At 39.1% G+C, this 14,590-nt stretch overlaps 1 protein-coding gene across 7 annotated transcripts in view; it reads right to left on the bottom strand.

The window, feature by feature from the left end:
• Nucleotides 1-14,590, bottom strand: part of LOC145674949 (uncharacterized) — a 768,948-nt gene that overhangs the window by 193,168 nt on the left and 561,190 nt on the right. The gene's annotated exons all lie outside the window — the stretch shown is intronic.

The raw sequence follows: 14,590 nt of genomic DNA, 5'->3' as shown, positions 1-14,590 counted from the left end.
ACGTATCACAACGAGCCTAGGGTTCAGTCTTGACTATCTCCTGGCCACTGATGTTTACATCTGGGATATTGTTCTGTTGTTGAATACAGAAATTGCCCTCTAAACAAGTACTTCACTGAGAGTTGTTCATCTCTGACAAGATGCGCCGTCTTGCATAATTATTTCATCAAATTGAAAACACTCATTCATTATTGACGCCACACATTTCCTGGTGATCTTTTCATATTTTTCATTGATCTTTTTCTTCTAAAACATAATTTTTGCCTGGTCCATACGCCAAAAGAAGCACCGAAGATCTTCGCTTTAGTAGGATATTTATGTGCTCTAGGATGTATTCATTTTCAAAGCTTCTGGTGTAATTTAGCTTGCATATTACGATCTTTTTTCTCTGCATAAATGAAAAGTCTATTACTGAATCAATTAAGGAAAGAAACGTGATATATGTTTTACGTACTTGTGTTTTACATATTATTCGCACGCGGCCATATGGTAAACTGTGATTCAAAGCCACTTTCTACGCATGCGTATTCTCTTTTATTGCATTAATTCAATTTAGTTTTTAGATACAGTGTTGTTTCTGTCATTTAATTGTAAAGAAATTACATTTCTGGTAATGAGCCTTATAAGCAACAAAAACATTGAAAAACAGCTTACTTGACAATGGACTATTTTCTTCTGCCGCATGGATGTTCCAAGGCTGTTTAACCAATAAAATGAACACCACATGTATTTGTTTACATGAGGTACTGAACGTTCCTTGAATAAAGTACAGATATACATGCGAATATATTGAATAAGCAGTCGGGAACAGACGACAAGGAGTGGTCCTCCAGTTTGAGGGTTTAATGTGAGGCTAGCAATCTCATACTGTGAGAAAGACACTCGTTCGAAACATTTACAGAACCCTTGGGCCAAGACCAGTGGCGTATTTAGGGGGGTGGCTTCCGGGCTTAAGCCCCCCCCGAAATCTTGCTTAGTATAGTAAAGTAAATGAAGTATCTTGCAGAATTTTCACATTTCGAGGCAAAGCCCCCCCCGAAAGTTAGCAAAGCCCCTCCCGAAACAAAATCGTAAATACGCCACTGGCCAAGACTGATAACTTGGTAAGACACCGGTAAAGTAAAATGGACACGAGATTTTGGATTATGAAATATAAGAAGTCTCTATAGAGCAGGCACATTAAAATCTGTAACAAGTGAGTGGACCTGGTAGGAGTTTAGGACATTAGCTGAGAAGAAAAGGGAACGGTGCAGACAGGAAATTTTACATTTTTTTTATGGGGAAGGAAATAAAAATAGCCAACTACAGAGGTTGTTCAGTCTACGTTTGGCCGATTTCGTTCCTTCCTCCTCCCGGGCAGAATGGACTCACTCGACCTGGCTCGTGGCATCCTTTAGTGTTGTGCAGTGGCTTCCTGGGAACGGAGTTGTTTTTCCGCGCGGACGACAATAACGCACAACACAGGACCATTGTTGTGAGTGTTGTGTTAAATTTGTTTCCAAGTGTGTGGGTTTCCGCTCTGTGACCAAAATGCCGCCCAAACTAAGCCGGTTTTGGGAAGGCTATGTTGCGGCTTTTTATGACGCCCACTTTAGTGTTTCTGTCATTAGAAAACAGTGCAAGAAGAATGGTTACAACATCAGTTTAAGTGGAATAAAAAATGTTATTAAAAAGTACAAGGGCAACGAAGCTCCACCATTTGGATCACCAACGAAGTTGCCTAGGAAGAGGGAATGCACCAAGGCCACCTCCACCATACAGAGGAAACTTCACAAAATGGCAATGCATGAAAATCCGCCAACACAAAGGTGTATAGCTAATCGTCTTGACGTGTCTTTGGGGACTGTGAGCCGGACCTTACACCATCAACTCAAGCTGGAAAAAGTCATGAAACTTCGCGGCAATCTTCTCACGGATGCCCACCAAAAAGAACGAAGGTGTAACGCCCGGAAGCTGTCCGAACGGTATCTGACAAAACAACGGTGGATGTACGTCCTAACGCTCGATGAAGCATGGATTTACCTTTCCGACTGCGGCAAACCGAGAGCCATCATGTACCGAGAGAAAGGCGCCAAGAACTTCAGAAGGTGGGTCTGTGTCTGTAAAGAATCTTTCCCAAAAGGGTTCATGGTCATTACTGGCTACTGTTACCGAGGTAAACTGAAGATTCGTAGGGTGGCGAAGAACTGCAAAATAAATTCGCAGTATTTTCAGGAGCAGATCATGCGGCCGATCTACGACCATGAGATTCCAACAATGTACGGAAATGACGCCAATCCGGTGCGCATTCACATGGACAAGGCCTCATCACATACCTCACGATCGTCCCTCGCATTCTACAGGGAGATAGAGGAGGCAAGTGGTATACAGGTGATACATTTGAATGAAGTACCTGTTAAATCTCCAGATGCAAGTCCTATGGACTATTGTGGATTTGGATTGCTGAAGCGGGCTTTGGGAAAACGGCGTGTGACAACTGTGAAAGGACTTTGGAAAGCTGTGCAGAGTGTATGGGACAAGATTCCCCTCCCTGTTCTTCAGAGAAGTTTATTATAGTGGAAATTACGCTGTCGGGCTATTGTTAGGAACCAAGGGAAACACATCGAGCACTTACGGACCTGGTGCCATGGATTCTTCTAAATTTTAGGTAAGTCGAAATTGGACAAACGTAGACTGAACAACCTATGTAGGAACAGGGTTTTCGTTCACAAACGAATAACATCAGAAGTTAAACGTGTTTAATTTGTTAATGATAGACATTATTTTTATAATTCTTCAGGGTCAGTGGTTTGATATTATTGTTCTGAATTACATGCTCCAACAGAAGATAACGATGACGATATAAACGACAGTCTTTACGAAGAAGTAAAACGTGTATTTGTCCGACTCCCACTATACCATATGAAAATTCTGCTAGGGGATTTCAATGTGTAGGTAGAGCAAGAGGATATTTTCTAACCGATGACAGGAAACGAAAGTCTGCATAAGGAAAGTAATGAAAACGGCGTTAGATTCGTAAACTCTGCAACAACAAAACACCTTATCGTGTAGAGTGCAAAATTCCCATATTGCAACATTCATAAATATATCTAACCCTCACCAGATGCAAAAACACATAATGAAATTGATTACGTTTTAGTAGATAGAAGACAGGCTAGTATAACTGATGTTCGGTCATTTGGAGGAACTGACTGTGACCCTGGTGACTTCCCGGTAGCAGCGATTATAATAGACATTATCGTTGGAAAAAGGAAACCTTCGGCTCTGAAAACGGAAAAGGTTAATTTAAAGAAATTAGAGGAAAATTAAGTGACAATGGAATACCGGATTAACGTGTCGAATGGATTCTCGGTTTTAAGAAGTTCGGAAGTAAGTAGTATTGAGGATACTACTTGGATTAAAATTAGGCATACTTGCATTACAATTTCAGCAAAGAAAAATTAAGGCGCGCGAAAAAACTGGAAATGCACTAAACTACGAGTAGTAGAGAAGACAACACAAACGAAACTATGTTCAATACAAAACACGAACGACAGAACTGCACATAATTTCATTGTTATCGTGCGGGAAATTTCAGAATGTACAATACTTCTCTTGAAACCTATAATTATTAAACTTGATAATAGTAAAATAAAAAACACAGTATATACGTTGTATTAAAGAAAGCGGACGGCACCTCTCATGGATATGGATAGTATTTTAAACAGAATGGAAAGGTTTCTTTGACAATTTACTCGATACTCAGTCAAACATTAAAGTAAGTGAAGAAAGGTAAATGATACAACAGAACAGTATATTTCAGAGGATAATCAAACTAAAATATAAATTACTATAAAGAAGTTGAAAACGAAACACACACACACACACACACATCTCTGGGTGTAGATGAAATTCATAAAATTAATTTTAGTTGGATGAGAAACGTTGTGGAGCTCGAAACAAAACATTCCTCTCATCTGGAACAAGGAGGAATTGCCACGAGAATGGAAAGAATCAATCATTGTTCCGATTGACATAAAAGACGACAAACCTGATTGTAATATCTATAGATGCATCTCTCTTCTGTCGACATCCTACAAAATCCTCTCAAGCATTCTGTTAGCAAGATTGACCCTATACGCAGATGAAATTATTTGAAATTAACGGTGCAGATTTACACGAAATCGATTAACTATCGTTCAGATATCTACCATTCGTCAAATACTCGAAACGAAATGAGAATACAAAACTCTGTACATCAATTACTTATTTGTTTTAGAAAGGCCTACGACTCTGGAAGGCTTAGGAAGGAGACATTGTACAATATTTTTACAGAATTTGGAATTCTGGAAAAGCTAGTTAGATTAATTAAGACATGTTTAAATTAATCCCAAAAGAAAGTTCGATTAGGACAATACTTGTCCAAGAGCTTTGGCGTCGTGAATTCCCTGAAAGAAGCAAATGCGTTGTCTCTGTTATTATTCAATTTTGTTCTGTAATACTACATCAGAAAAATCAAAGACAACAATCAGCATATAGAGGTGAAGGCACTCAGCAGATATGGCTTATGCTGATGATATGTCTGATAAGGGGTGATATAAGGACAATAGGAAGAAGTGCAGAGGTTTTATTAAACGCCTGTATGGACGTGTATTTAGAGATAAATGTAGTGAAAACTACATACCTGGAAGTCCGCCACGACCATCAGGAAATTACGGACACATCAAAATATCAAATAATACTTTCGACAAAGTGGACGTTTTCAAATATCTACGATCAACATTAACAGACAAAAACCGTATCTAGGAAGAAATTAAATGTCGACTCAAGGAGGGAATTTGTGTTATTATTCAGTTCAAAATCTTTTGTCTTCGCAGTCTGTCGAAGAATTTGAAACGTGAAAAAAGTATATAAAACGATAATTATGCCTATTGTACTGTTCGGTTGAAAAAGATTGTTGCTTGAGGAAACGTAGTGAAAGTATTTGAAAATAAAATCCTAAGACAAACATTGGGATCCAAAAGCACGGGAATGAGGAATAGTGGGAACTTCATCACGACGAAATGAATGATTTATAGTATTTACCTAACATTATTAGGGTGATTAAGTGTAGGAGGCTCAGGTGGTAGGTCATGGAGCCAGAATGCAAGAAATATGAACGCCAATTGAAAAAAGGCTTTACAAAGACCTAGGTGCAGATGGGAGAAAATATCACAGAAATGGGAATGGAAAGTAAAAATTGAATCCAGTTGGCTAAGGACAAAGGTCCATGGAAAGTTTTTGTGAATGCGGCACTGAACCCTCGGATTCCATACGGCATAGAATTAGTTAGTATGTTAAATTTGAAATTAATGTACCGGTACTGTTTTGTTTATCTTTCGCCTTTGTAGAATGGTCTAATCTTTGTATAACTTAGACCAGTAAAGACGTTTCTTCATCATGGTTGCGATTTTATCCCTCACAAAATTTTCGCGTCATGCTCATTCACAATACATTTTTGCTGTGTTGAGATTAATTCCTGGTTCTGAGTTGCTTTGCTTAACAAAAGTCGTTCCGAAACTCTGTTGTATCTGGCTCTAGATCACATTTTCTCTTCCGCAGAGGTTTTCTCTTTGGTTCTTTCAGTTCCATCCCAACACAATTAACGTTTGACACTGTACCTCTAACATTTTGCTTATTTGAGGTAATTGTGTGAAGGATGTTCTATGGCTAAGAAATGACAGCACGTATCCGCTTTCTTTCCTATGTATTTTGTAGGGTGGCAACGGAAATGGACTAGTAAAGAGAATCAAGGATAAGGATGCTGGACTACTATCTTATCAGCGCATCCAGGCAGCCGTTTGTGGAAAACTTCGTGCCACTCTGAAAGAAGTAATGGACAGCTTGATCAAACTGATTAATTTTATCATGTTTCGTTCTGCTCTTCAGCACAGGCAGTTCAAAGAGTTTTTTATCTCAGTGTGATTCGGCGCATTCTGACTTATTGCAATACAAGTAGGCTAAATAGGTCAAGTGATTATTTTTTTTGAATAACCAATGTCCCTCAAGATTAACGGCCGCCCACCTTGAAGTCACTCTTCGCATAATCTTCTCCCCGCGCGAACCTAACTTTAAAAAACTGGCTCAAAACTGTAAATGTAATTTCTCCCATTGATTTTTGAATACAATTATGCCTAGTGGCGGATCCAGGATATGATCAAGGAAGGGGCTAGACCATAATTTGCCGTTTTATCCAGTGTAAAGCTGAATTGAAGCCCATTTTATCCAGTGTAAACCTGAGCGTCAAGGGGGGGGCTATAGCCCCTTAGCCTCCCCTTAGATCCCCCCTTGATTATGCCTATTATATTTCATATTATTTTGTGAGCGAAAATTGAACCAAAAATTAGAAAGGAATAAGTTTTTATTTATTTATTGCTTTTTTTTTTTGGACTGCGATAAAATCTTATTTCTCTTCTTTCTCGTGGGGAACACTACTGCTACTTGGGATTGAACTCGGAGACCTCGCATCGAAAGTGAAGGTTATACTACTAAGTAGAGATGCAAGGGCTCGGAAAAAAACCGGCTTTTTTGAAAAAAAACTCGGTTTTTTCTGCTTCGCTTTTTTGCTTGGGAAATTTTTGGCGTTTTATTTCCAAATTAAAGGTTGTGTTGTGATATGCCACCCAGTTCTTCACTAGTGCCCATATTTTTTCTATTCAATTCAGGGTAATATGGTGGAAGTCTTAATACACAATGTCCGTATTCATTTAGCAAGGAGTCAACTTTGTAGGTTACTTGTTTAGGTTTATATAATTTGATTAATTCGTACATTCAGGTCGTGTCATGTCAGGCGTGAAAGGTAACCCCTTTTCTTGAAACCATCTCTGCATATCTTTTTTAAAGAATCTTGAGTGGGGGCAGGATTTAATTGTGCGTTGTGATACGAGGCATTGTCTAAAACAATAACAGATCTGGGTGAAAGATTAGGAATTAGTTTTTCTCGAAGCCATTTCATGAAATTATCGCTGTTCATGTCATCGTGGTAGTCCCCTGTTCGAATTAGATTTAAACGTTAGTAAAGTATTAGGAACAAACCCATCCTTACCTCCGGCGTGAACTATCACAAGACGTCGTTCCTTGGACATAGACACCCGAAAACATTTGCCAGAATCGTATGATCAACCATATTCTGGAGTATGGAAAGTATGTAAAATATGTTTCATCTACATACAGATGGTGATCAGAAAAATGGAAACACCTGAACGAAATTGCAACTTACCAGATTAATATGGTGTCGGGCCACCTTTCGCTTTCAGAACAGCCTTGATGCGACGTGGGATGAAGGCATAAAGGTCGGGAATGGTAGCAAGTGGAATTTTACACCATTCCTCGTGCAGGGCATCGGCCAGTTCTGTGAGAGAAGATGGAGGTGGAAATCGTCGCCGGAGTCGTGTTTCCAAGACGGACGACAGATGTTCAATTATGTTGTTATCTGGGGATTGGGCGGGCTAGGGGAGGTATTGAACTTCGTCCCGATTTTCCTCAAACCACGCTGCAACAACGCCAGCTGTGTGAATGGGTCCATTATCATCCTGGAAGATGGTATCATTGTCCGGGAACAACATCCGGACCATAGGATGCAAGTGGTCTCCTAAAATTGCGACATAATCGTTGGCAGTGATTCGTCCGCTAAGTGTGACCACAGGACCCAATGAAAACCATGATATGGCGGCCCACAGCATCACCGAGCCGCCGCCATGTTTCACAGTTGGGAGGAGACATTGCAGAGCATAAGCTTCTTTGGTCGTTCTTCACACATAAATACGGCCCGTGGTTGGGAATAGGGTGAAGGATGACTCATCCGCCCATATCACACGTTTCCAGTCCTCAACGGTCCAAGTTGCATGGTCGCGGCACCATTTGCGGCGTGCGAAAGCGTTATGGTCCCTGATAAGTGGTTTGGCCCGTGCAACACGACCCCGTAAGTTCATCTCATGTAATTCGCAGCGGACTGTGATTGTCGAAACAAGGTGGGGGAGGTGCTGATTGAGTTCCTCCGTCACTTGCTCCGCAGTGGCACGACGGTTCTGCGTGACAATGCGCTTTAATACCTGTCACTCATGATTTTCTTCCGCCCACTGTTCCGCTTCCCCGATGTGGTTTTCCCGTGTGTTGTGTAGGCCGTCATCACCTTCGACACTGTCCCACGCGACACACCTAACACAGTAGCCACTGCCTCACACTCACTCCACATAACCGCGCGCCAAGAATTTGCCCTCTTTGAAAATCTGAGAGGTCTCCCTTTTTACACTACCTCCGTCTGCTGCAGCCACTGGACACTGCTGTTCCACTGCGCCTGACGCAGTATGGAGACCGACCTAACACACCACCATCAGCGGTCCGGCGCTGCGGGCGCCACGACACCACTGCCAACCCATACATTTGACGTGTTGCTAACTACAGGTGTTTCCATTTTTCTGATCACCATCTGTATATGATTGGTCGTCCTTCCCGCCTAAAATGCCTTATTTGTCTCAAGAACCGCGTTCTTTGAGCACGAATCTCTTGCTTTTCGGTTAAAATGGTTCCATTATTTGGTGTCTTCCTCCACTTAAAACCCAGCTTATGCAGTAAGCGTCTCAAACTCTCTTTACTAGCCGCAAAATTTAATTCTTCTTGTAATGTCATGTGCAATTTGCTAAGTGTTGGCACTTGCTTTTCCTGCACAGCATAGTCATACACACAGCTACGGATGACACATTCATCGAAATTGTCCACTGAAGATTTAGGTGCTGGTTTTGGTCTTCTCTTCCCAGGAGTAGAGAATGATGTGGAGGGCCCTTCTGACGACTCAAGAACTTCTCTTTCCTTCACAATTGCTCGAATTGTTCGTTCCGGGACCCCGGTTGCAGCTGGCGCTCTTTTACCAAAATGTTTAATTGGAATATTAAGACCTTCACTAGCTTCCATCTTCAGAACTGAATGAACATTACTCACAATTTCTCTCGCTTGGTTATGCAAAGTCTTTGTTTTCAATTTAGACAACACTGGAGGCATTGTGCAAATAAACGCTTTTACAAGCGTAAAACTTAAAAACTAGGAATAGGCTATCTACAAAACTTTCAACACTAATAAAAAACACTCCAAGCTTTTTTTTTCTTTTTAAAAAAATAAAGCCTGTCTTCACCACAGTTCGAAAAACGCGCGCACTTAGAAAAAGGCACTTCAACACCACTGATCTCTATTGTCGTATGTTAATGTCTTTTTTTTTTTTAACAATGATTTTTCTAGAAAGAAATCTTGCAGAATACTCCTACTTCTGAAAGGTATATTTTTGCTGCTTTTGTCTGCCATTGGCAACACTACACTTTATTCAGCGAATTATAGGTCAGCATGGAAAGAACAATATGCGTCATAATGAAAGGTGTCATGCGCAGTTGCCAAACTTACTTCAGCGAAAATGAGAACGATATGGAACATACGTAAATTCGCATAGGACTTTTAAATTATCTATCCTCCTCGGTGTCAAGAATTTAACTGCCTATTGTGCCAACATATCAGGTGCTAGAAAGAAGGGGGCGAAGAAATGCATGTAAGAAGGGCGGGGTATCGCGGCAGAGTGGCCAATACATTGCGCCTGCCTGTCATTACTTTGTGTGACGTCACTTGCTGCGACAGCCGTGGCCGTACTCGACTTCTACCCACTGGCGCAAATCCCGGGGGGACATGTCCCCCAATCTTGGACCTGGGGGGACTGTCCCCCCCAATCATCTGACTTAAAAAGTGCGTTTTGGGATAAGTGTGATGATTTGTCCGACTGCCACAAAGGAATGTAAGATGAAATTGATTTCTCTTGGCTTTTCCATTTTTTAAAAAGAATCGTATTCTGTAGTATTTCACACTGAACTTCGTGCTGTAGTGCATTTAGTAGTCTCATCAATATGTATTATTTCCACTTTCGCTACTTGGGCACAAATTGCAATACATGCTAGATGAGGATATGCCCCTCTCCTCATGCTGGAAAGTTCTCACCTGTAGGTACGGACACAAATTTCGGGGAAATGGGAAGACATGTCTCCCCTCCCCCCAACATTGGAACTGGAGGCTCTCCCAATAATCCGATTTGAAAAGTGCTTTGTGCATATAAGTGTGATGATTTGTGTCCGACTGCCACAAAGGAAAGTGAGATGAAATTTGTTTCTCTTGGCTTTTCCAATTTTAATGAAAATGAAGGCGTGCGACTGTGCGTGACGTAACCTGATATGAAATCTTATATCCTCCTCTTCCCTAGGCCCTAGCGCACGAAGTGTATATAGACTATCCGATGTCAGTAGAACCCATCTTTTCAGTAAATGCGCATTTAATCTATTCGTAGTATCAGCCTAGGCATCTACTCATGCTTCGTAAGCTAACTAACTCTATAGCCTATGGAACCCGGAGGTTCAATGCCGCGTTTAGGAAAGCTCTCCACTGACTTCTCCAACTGGATCCAATTTCTACTTTGTATTCCTATTTTTGCGACATCCATCTTAATATTGTCTTCCTATCTGCGGCTATGTCCTCCTAATGGTCGTTTTCCGATTGGTCCTACTTTCTTCCATCCTGGCTATATGTCCTGCCCACCTAAGCCTCCTAGACTTGATGACCCTAACGATATTTGTTAAGCTGAATAATTTATGTAGTTCCTCGTTATGAAGTTTCCGCTATTCTCAATTCCCGTTCCTCTTGGGTCCGAATATTCTTCTCAGGATCTTGTTCTCAAATACTTTCAGTCTATGTTCCTCCCTCAGAGTAAGCGACCATGTTTCGAAACCATACAGAACAACAGGTATGATTATCATTTTATATATTTTAAGCTTCAAATTCCTCGACAGAATTCGCGACGACAAGAGATTTTGAATTGAATAATAACACGAATTCCGTGTTTTTAGTCGACATTTAATTTCTTCGTGAATATGATTTTCGTCTGTTAATATTGATCCTAGATATTTGAAAGTATCCACTTTATCAAAAGTATTATTTAATATTTTAACGCATCCATAATTTGCGGTATTACGGTCCCGATGCACTTCCATGTATTTAGTTTTCTCTGCATTTACTTCTAAACCCTTGTCCCTGCAAGCGTTTAATAAGACCTCTGCATTTCTTTCTATTGTGCTCCTATCATCCCCTATTAAATTTACATCATCGGTGTACGCATAACCTCGTGAACACCGTTTATCTCTAGACCCTAGTTGCTATCTTTGATCTTCCTTATAGCGTATTCCAGGACAAAGTTGAACAGTAATGGCGACAACGCAGCTCCTTGTTTCAGGCCATTCTCAACGTGAAAGCTCGTGGACAAAAATTTTCCTACCCGGACTTCACTTTGGGATTCATTTAAACATGCCTTAATTGATGTAATTAGCATTTTCGATATTCCAAATTCTGTAAGAATTTCTCACCTAACCGAGTCGTACGCCTTTCTAAAATCACCGGGCTACTGTATTCCCACTTCTTTTCGAGTATTTGGCGAATGGTAAATATTTGGTCGATAGTTGATCGATTTCGTCTAAATCCACACTGATAATCTCCAATAATTTCATCTGCGTATGAGGTTAATCTTGCTAATAGAATGTTTGAAAGGATTTTATAGGATGTTGACAAAAGAGAAATGCCTCGATAATTATTACAGTCAGTGTTGTTGCCTTTGTTGTGAATTGGAACAATGATTGATTCTTTCCACTCTTGTGGCAATTCTTCCTTGTTGTAGATAAGGAGAATGAGTTTGTGTATCTTGTTCCACAATTTTTCGCCTTCTAGCTAAAATTAACTCAGCCGGAATTTCGTTTACACCTGGATATTTGTGTTTCTTTAATTTCTTTATAGCGATTTCCACTTCTATTCGGTTGGGTTCTGGAATATACGGTTCTGCAGTGTGTATCTCCCTTTCTCCAGGCACTTTAGTTTTTGGCTGCGTGTTAAGCAAATCGTCAAAGAAATCTTTCCATCTATTTAAAATGCTATCCTTATCAGTGAGAACTGTTCCATCAGCTTTCTTTGATATAAGCACGAGGTTGATAGCCTTTCTTAAATTCGTTGATCCCTTTATACATGTAACGAATATTTTTATTTTTACTATTATCTTCAAGTTCCTAAATTTTAGCTTTCAAAAAATCGCGTTTCTTTGTTTTAAAAGTTTTGGAAGTTTCCCGCCTGATGCCTACGTAATTTTGTGTAGTTATTTCATTCGGATTTTTTAGCCAACGTAATTTTGCTTGTTTTCTTTTCTCTGCTAGTTCGAACCATGGTTTGTTCCTACGTACTTCCGCGTGTCCCAATTTTTCTTTTGAGAGAGGATACTTCGTAAGCAAAGAAAAGAATTCAACTGCTGGAATATTTTTCTCCATAATCTTAAGGTTACATCTGTTAACTAAAGAGTATATGACATGCGTCAGATTTCTGTAACGATTCCTGTAATGCTGTTGAGATTATCATCATTTTGCGCAAAGAGTATTGTTGCATCATACATAATTGATATTCTTTCTTCATGGTTTTGAGGAAGTCACATATTATTATAAAATAATTTTAACGTGGATCTTTGAGGATGCCCAATTAGAAACATACGAATTATAAATATGCATGTATTCAGATTTCAGAATGTATTCACAGCAGTGATTTGTAATACTGATATGTACTACTACTTCATCACCTAATATATAATTTACTCTATAACAGTTGATCAGATTTATCTACCATAATATGAATTTCATCTCCCTTCCCTAGAATAAGCATCAAATCTGCCCAGCTCCAATGTTGAAGACGACCAATGGCGTATTTAGGATGTGAGAGTTTAAGAATTAAAAATATTTTAATTTATGCATAAATTGAAGTTATAATGGCAAGAATTGCAGACCGATAAATCCTATATAATATGATACAAAAATTTAGGAGTGAATCTAACCCTTTATTCTATTCATACAAGAAAAAGGACGCATCCTCTTGGCCTTCCTAATTTCTCGGGCTAATTATTCCCACGTTTTGATTTTCCTTAATTCAAACATTTCCTTCTTTTAAAAATAACTAAACGATATAAATTTTCCTTTGTTATAATAACTACTAAAGTCCTGTCATGTTGATATCCGCGCAAGTTGGTGAGGAACACAGTTTCGCTTATCAACTCCTCTTAGTTTTGGTGTTACTGATGACGGCCGACTTGAATCACAACTGACAATGGTGAATAAAGTATGATAGGCGAAATGAAAGAAAGTAACGCCAAGAAAAAGAAACAGAAAAGTAGAAAGGACGAAAGAAAGAACAAAAGGACGCAGTTCTTACATGGAATGAAATTTGACAAATACAGTATTATTTCTGAACAAAGAGCATACGAAACTGGAAAGTCAATGACATTCTTAGAAATGGTGAGAAGGATTATTGTTGTACATGGAATGCGAAAAAGTAACAAATTTATTTCGGGGAGAGCTTGAGCCGATAGCCTCCTAAAAACGCCACTGAAGACAATTCTGCTTCCCTGATCCTTCACAGCATTGCTTTTCAACTTCATAGATATTTTGAACATCGCTATATATATATATATATATATATATATATATATATATATATATATATATATATATATATATATATATATATATATATATATAATATGGGAACGGTCTTATCCGTCCTCCCCCAATGTTGAAGACAATTTGCGCCGATGCTTCTACCAGAATATAATCCACTTTATCTGTGATTGTCCTTCCACTGATAGAAAATCTTCGACATCGAAATTTCCAGAGCGAAAGCGACTGAACCAACTTTGGGCTGTTGCTTTTGATAACGTATCTTGCTCATAAATGGCACAACTTTCTTCAAGGGCCCGTGCAGCATTTGCGCCTTTATCGAAATAAAATTTTAAAATGTAGCCACATGGTCTGATTGTAAAAATCCCAACACTTCTTGCATATCTACTACCTTAAACTGTCAGCTTTCAAATGGCATTAGGTCTGACCCGCTGTGGATCATATACCTTGAGGTTGGGGACTCCAACGTCATCTCGTGTGCAAGAGGTTCAATAATTTTTAGATTACTTGATATATTGGGAGTGCAGAGTGATTTGCTAAAAGCAGATAAAGGACCAGTTCTTCTCCGCAATAGAGAAACTCCACTTACGAGTTTATAAATATATTATATATATCGTGTAATGAAACATTCGCTATTTAAATATTTTTGTTTTGTGAAAGCTGTAAGATTTTCTCTAAATTAGATGCGTGAAATAAATGATTGTGTTGCTGAGAAAGTAACACAGGTTATTTAATAATTTCCTATCAATAACAATTTCCAACTAATAATCAAGTAAATAATGAGCATTAAGAACTATTATTAATAGGGTTAACATATTAAATGTTACTTAATTCTCGATGTTAATTTCTTGCTTTAAATTGCCCTATTTTCTTCATTACCTGTTGAATAGACTAAAATTTGATACAATTTCATATATTCATTCCTATTGCACGTTTTTTTCGCAAGCTCTTGAAAACTCTTTTCTATTCTAATAAAACGAACAATCTTATAATCCAACATTAGTAAACACATTAATTGATATTAAAAATATGGAGGAGTTTCAACGCAATTAGATTAACATTCATACTAT

The sequence above is a fragment of the Thermobia domestica genome, chromosome 18 (assembly GCF_964235325.1).
Source record: "Thermobia domestica chromosome 18, izTheDome1.hap1.1, whole genome shotgun sequence".
Lineage (NCBI taxonomy): Eukaryota > Metazoa > Arthropoda > Insecta > Zygentoma > Lepismatidae > Thermobia > Thermobia domestica.
This window is presented reverse-complemented; position numbering and strand designations above follow the sequence as displayed.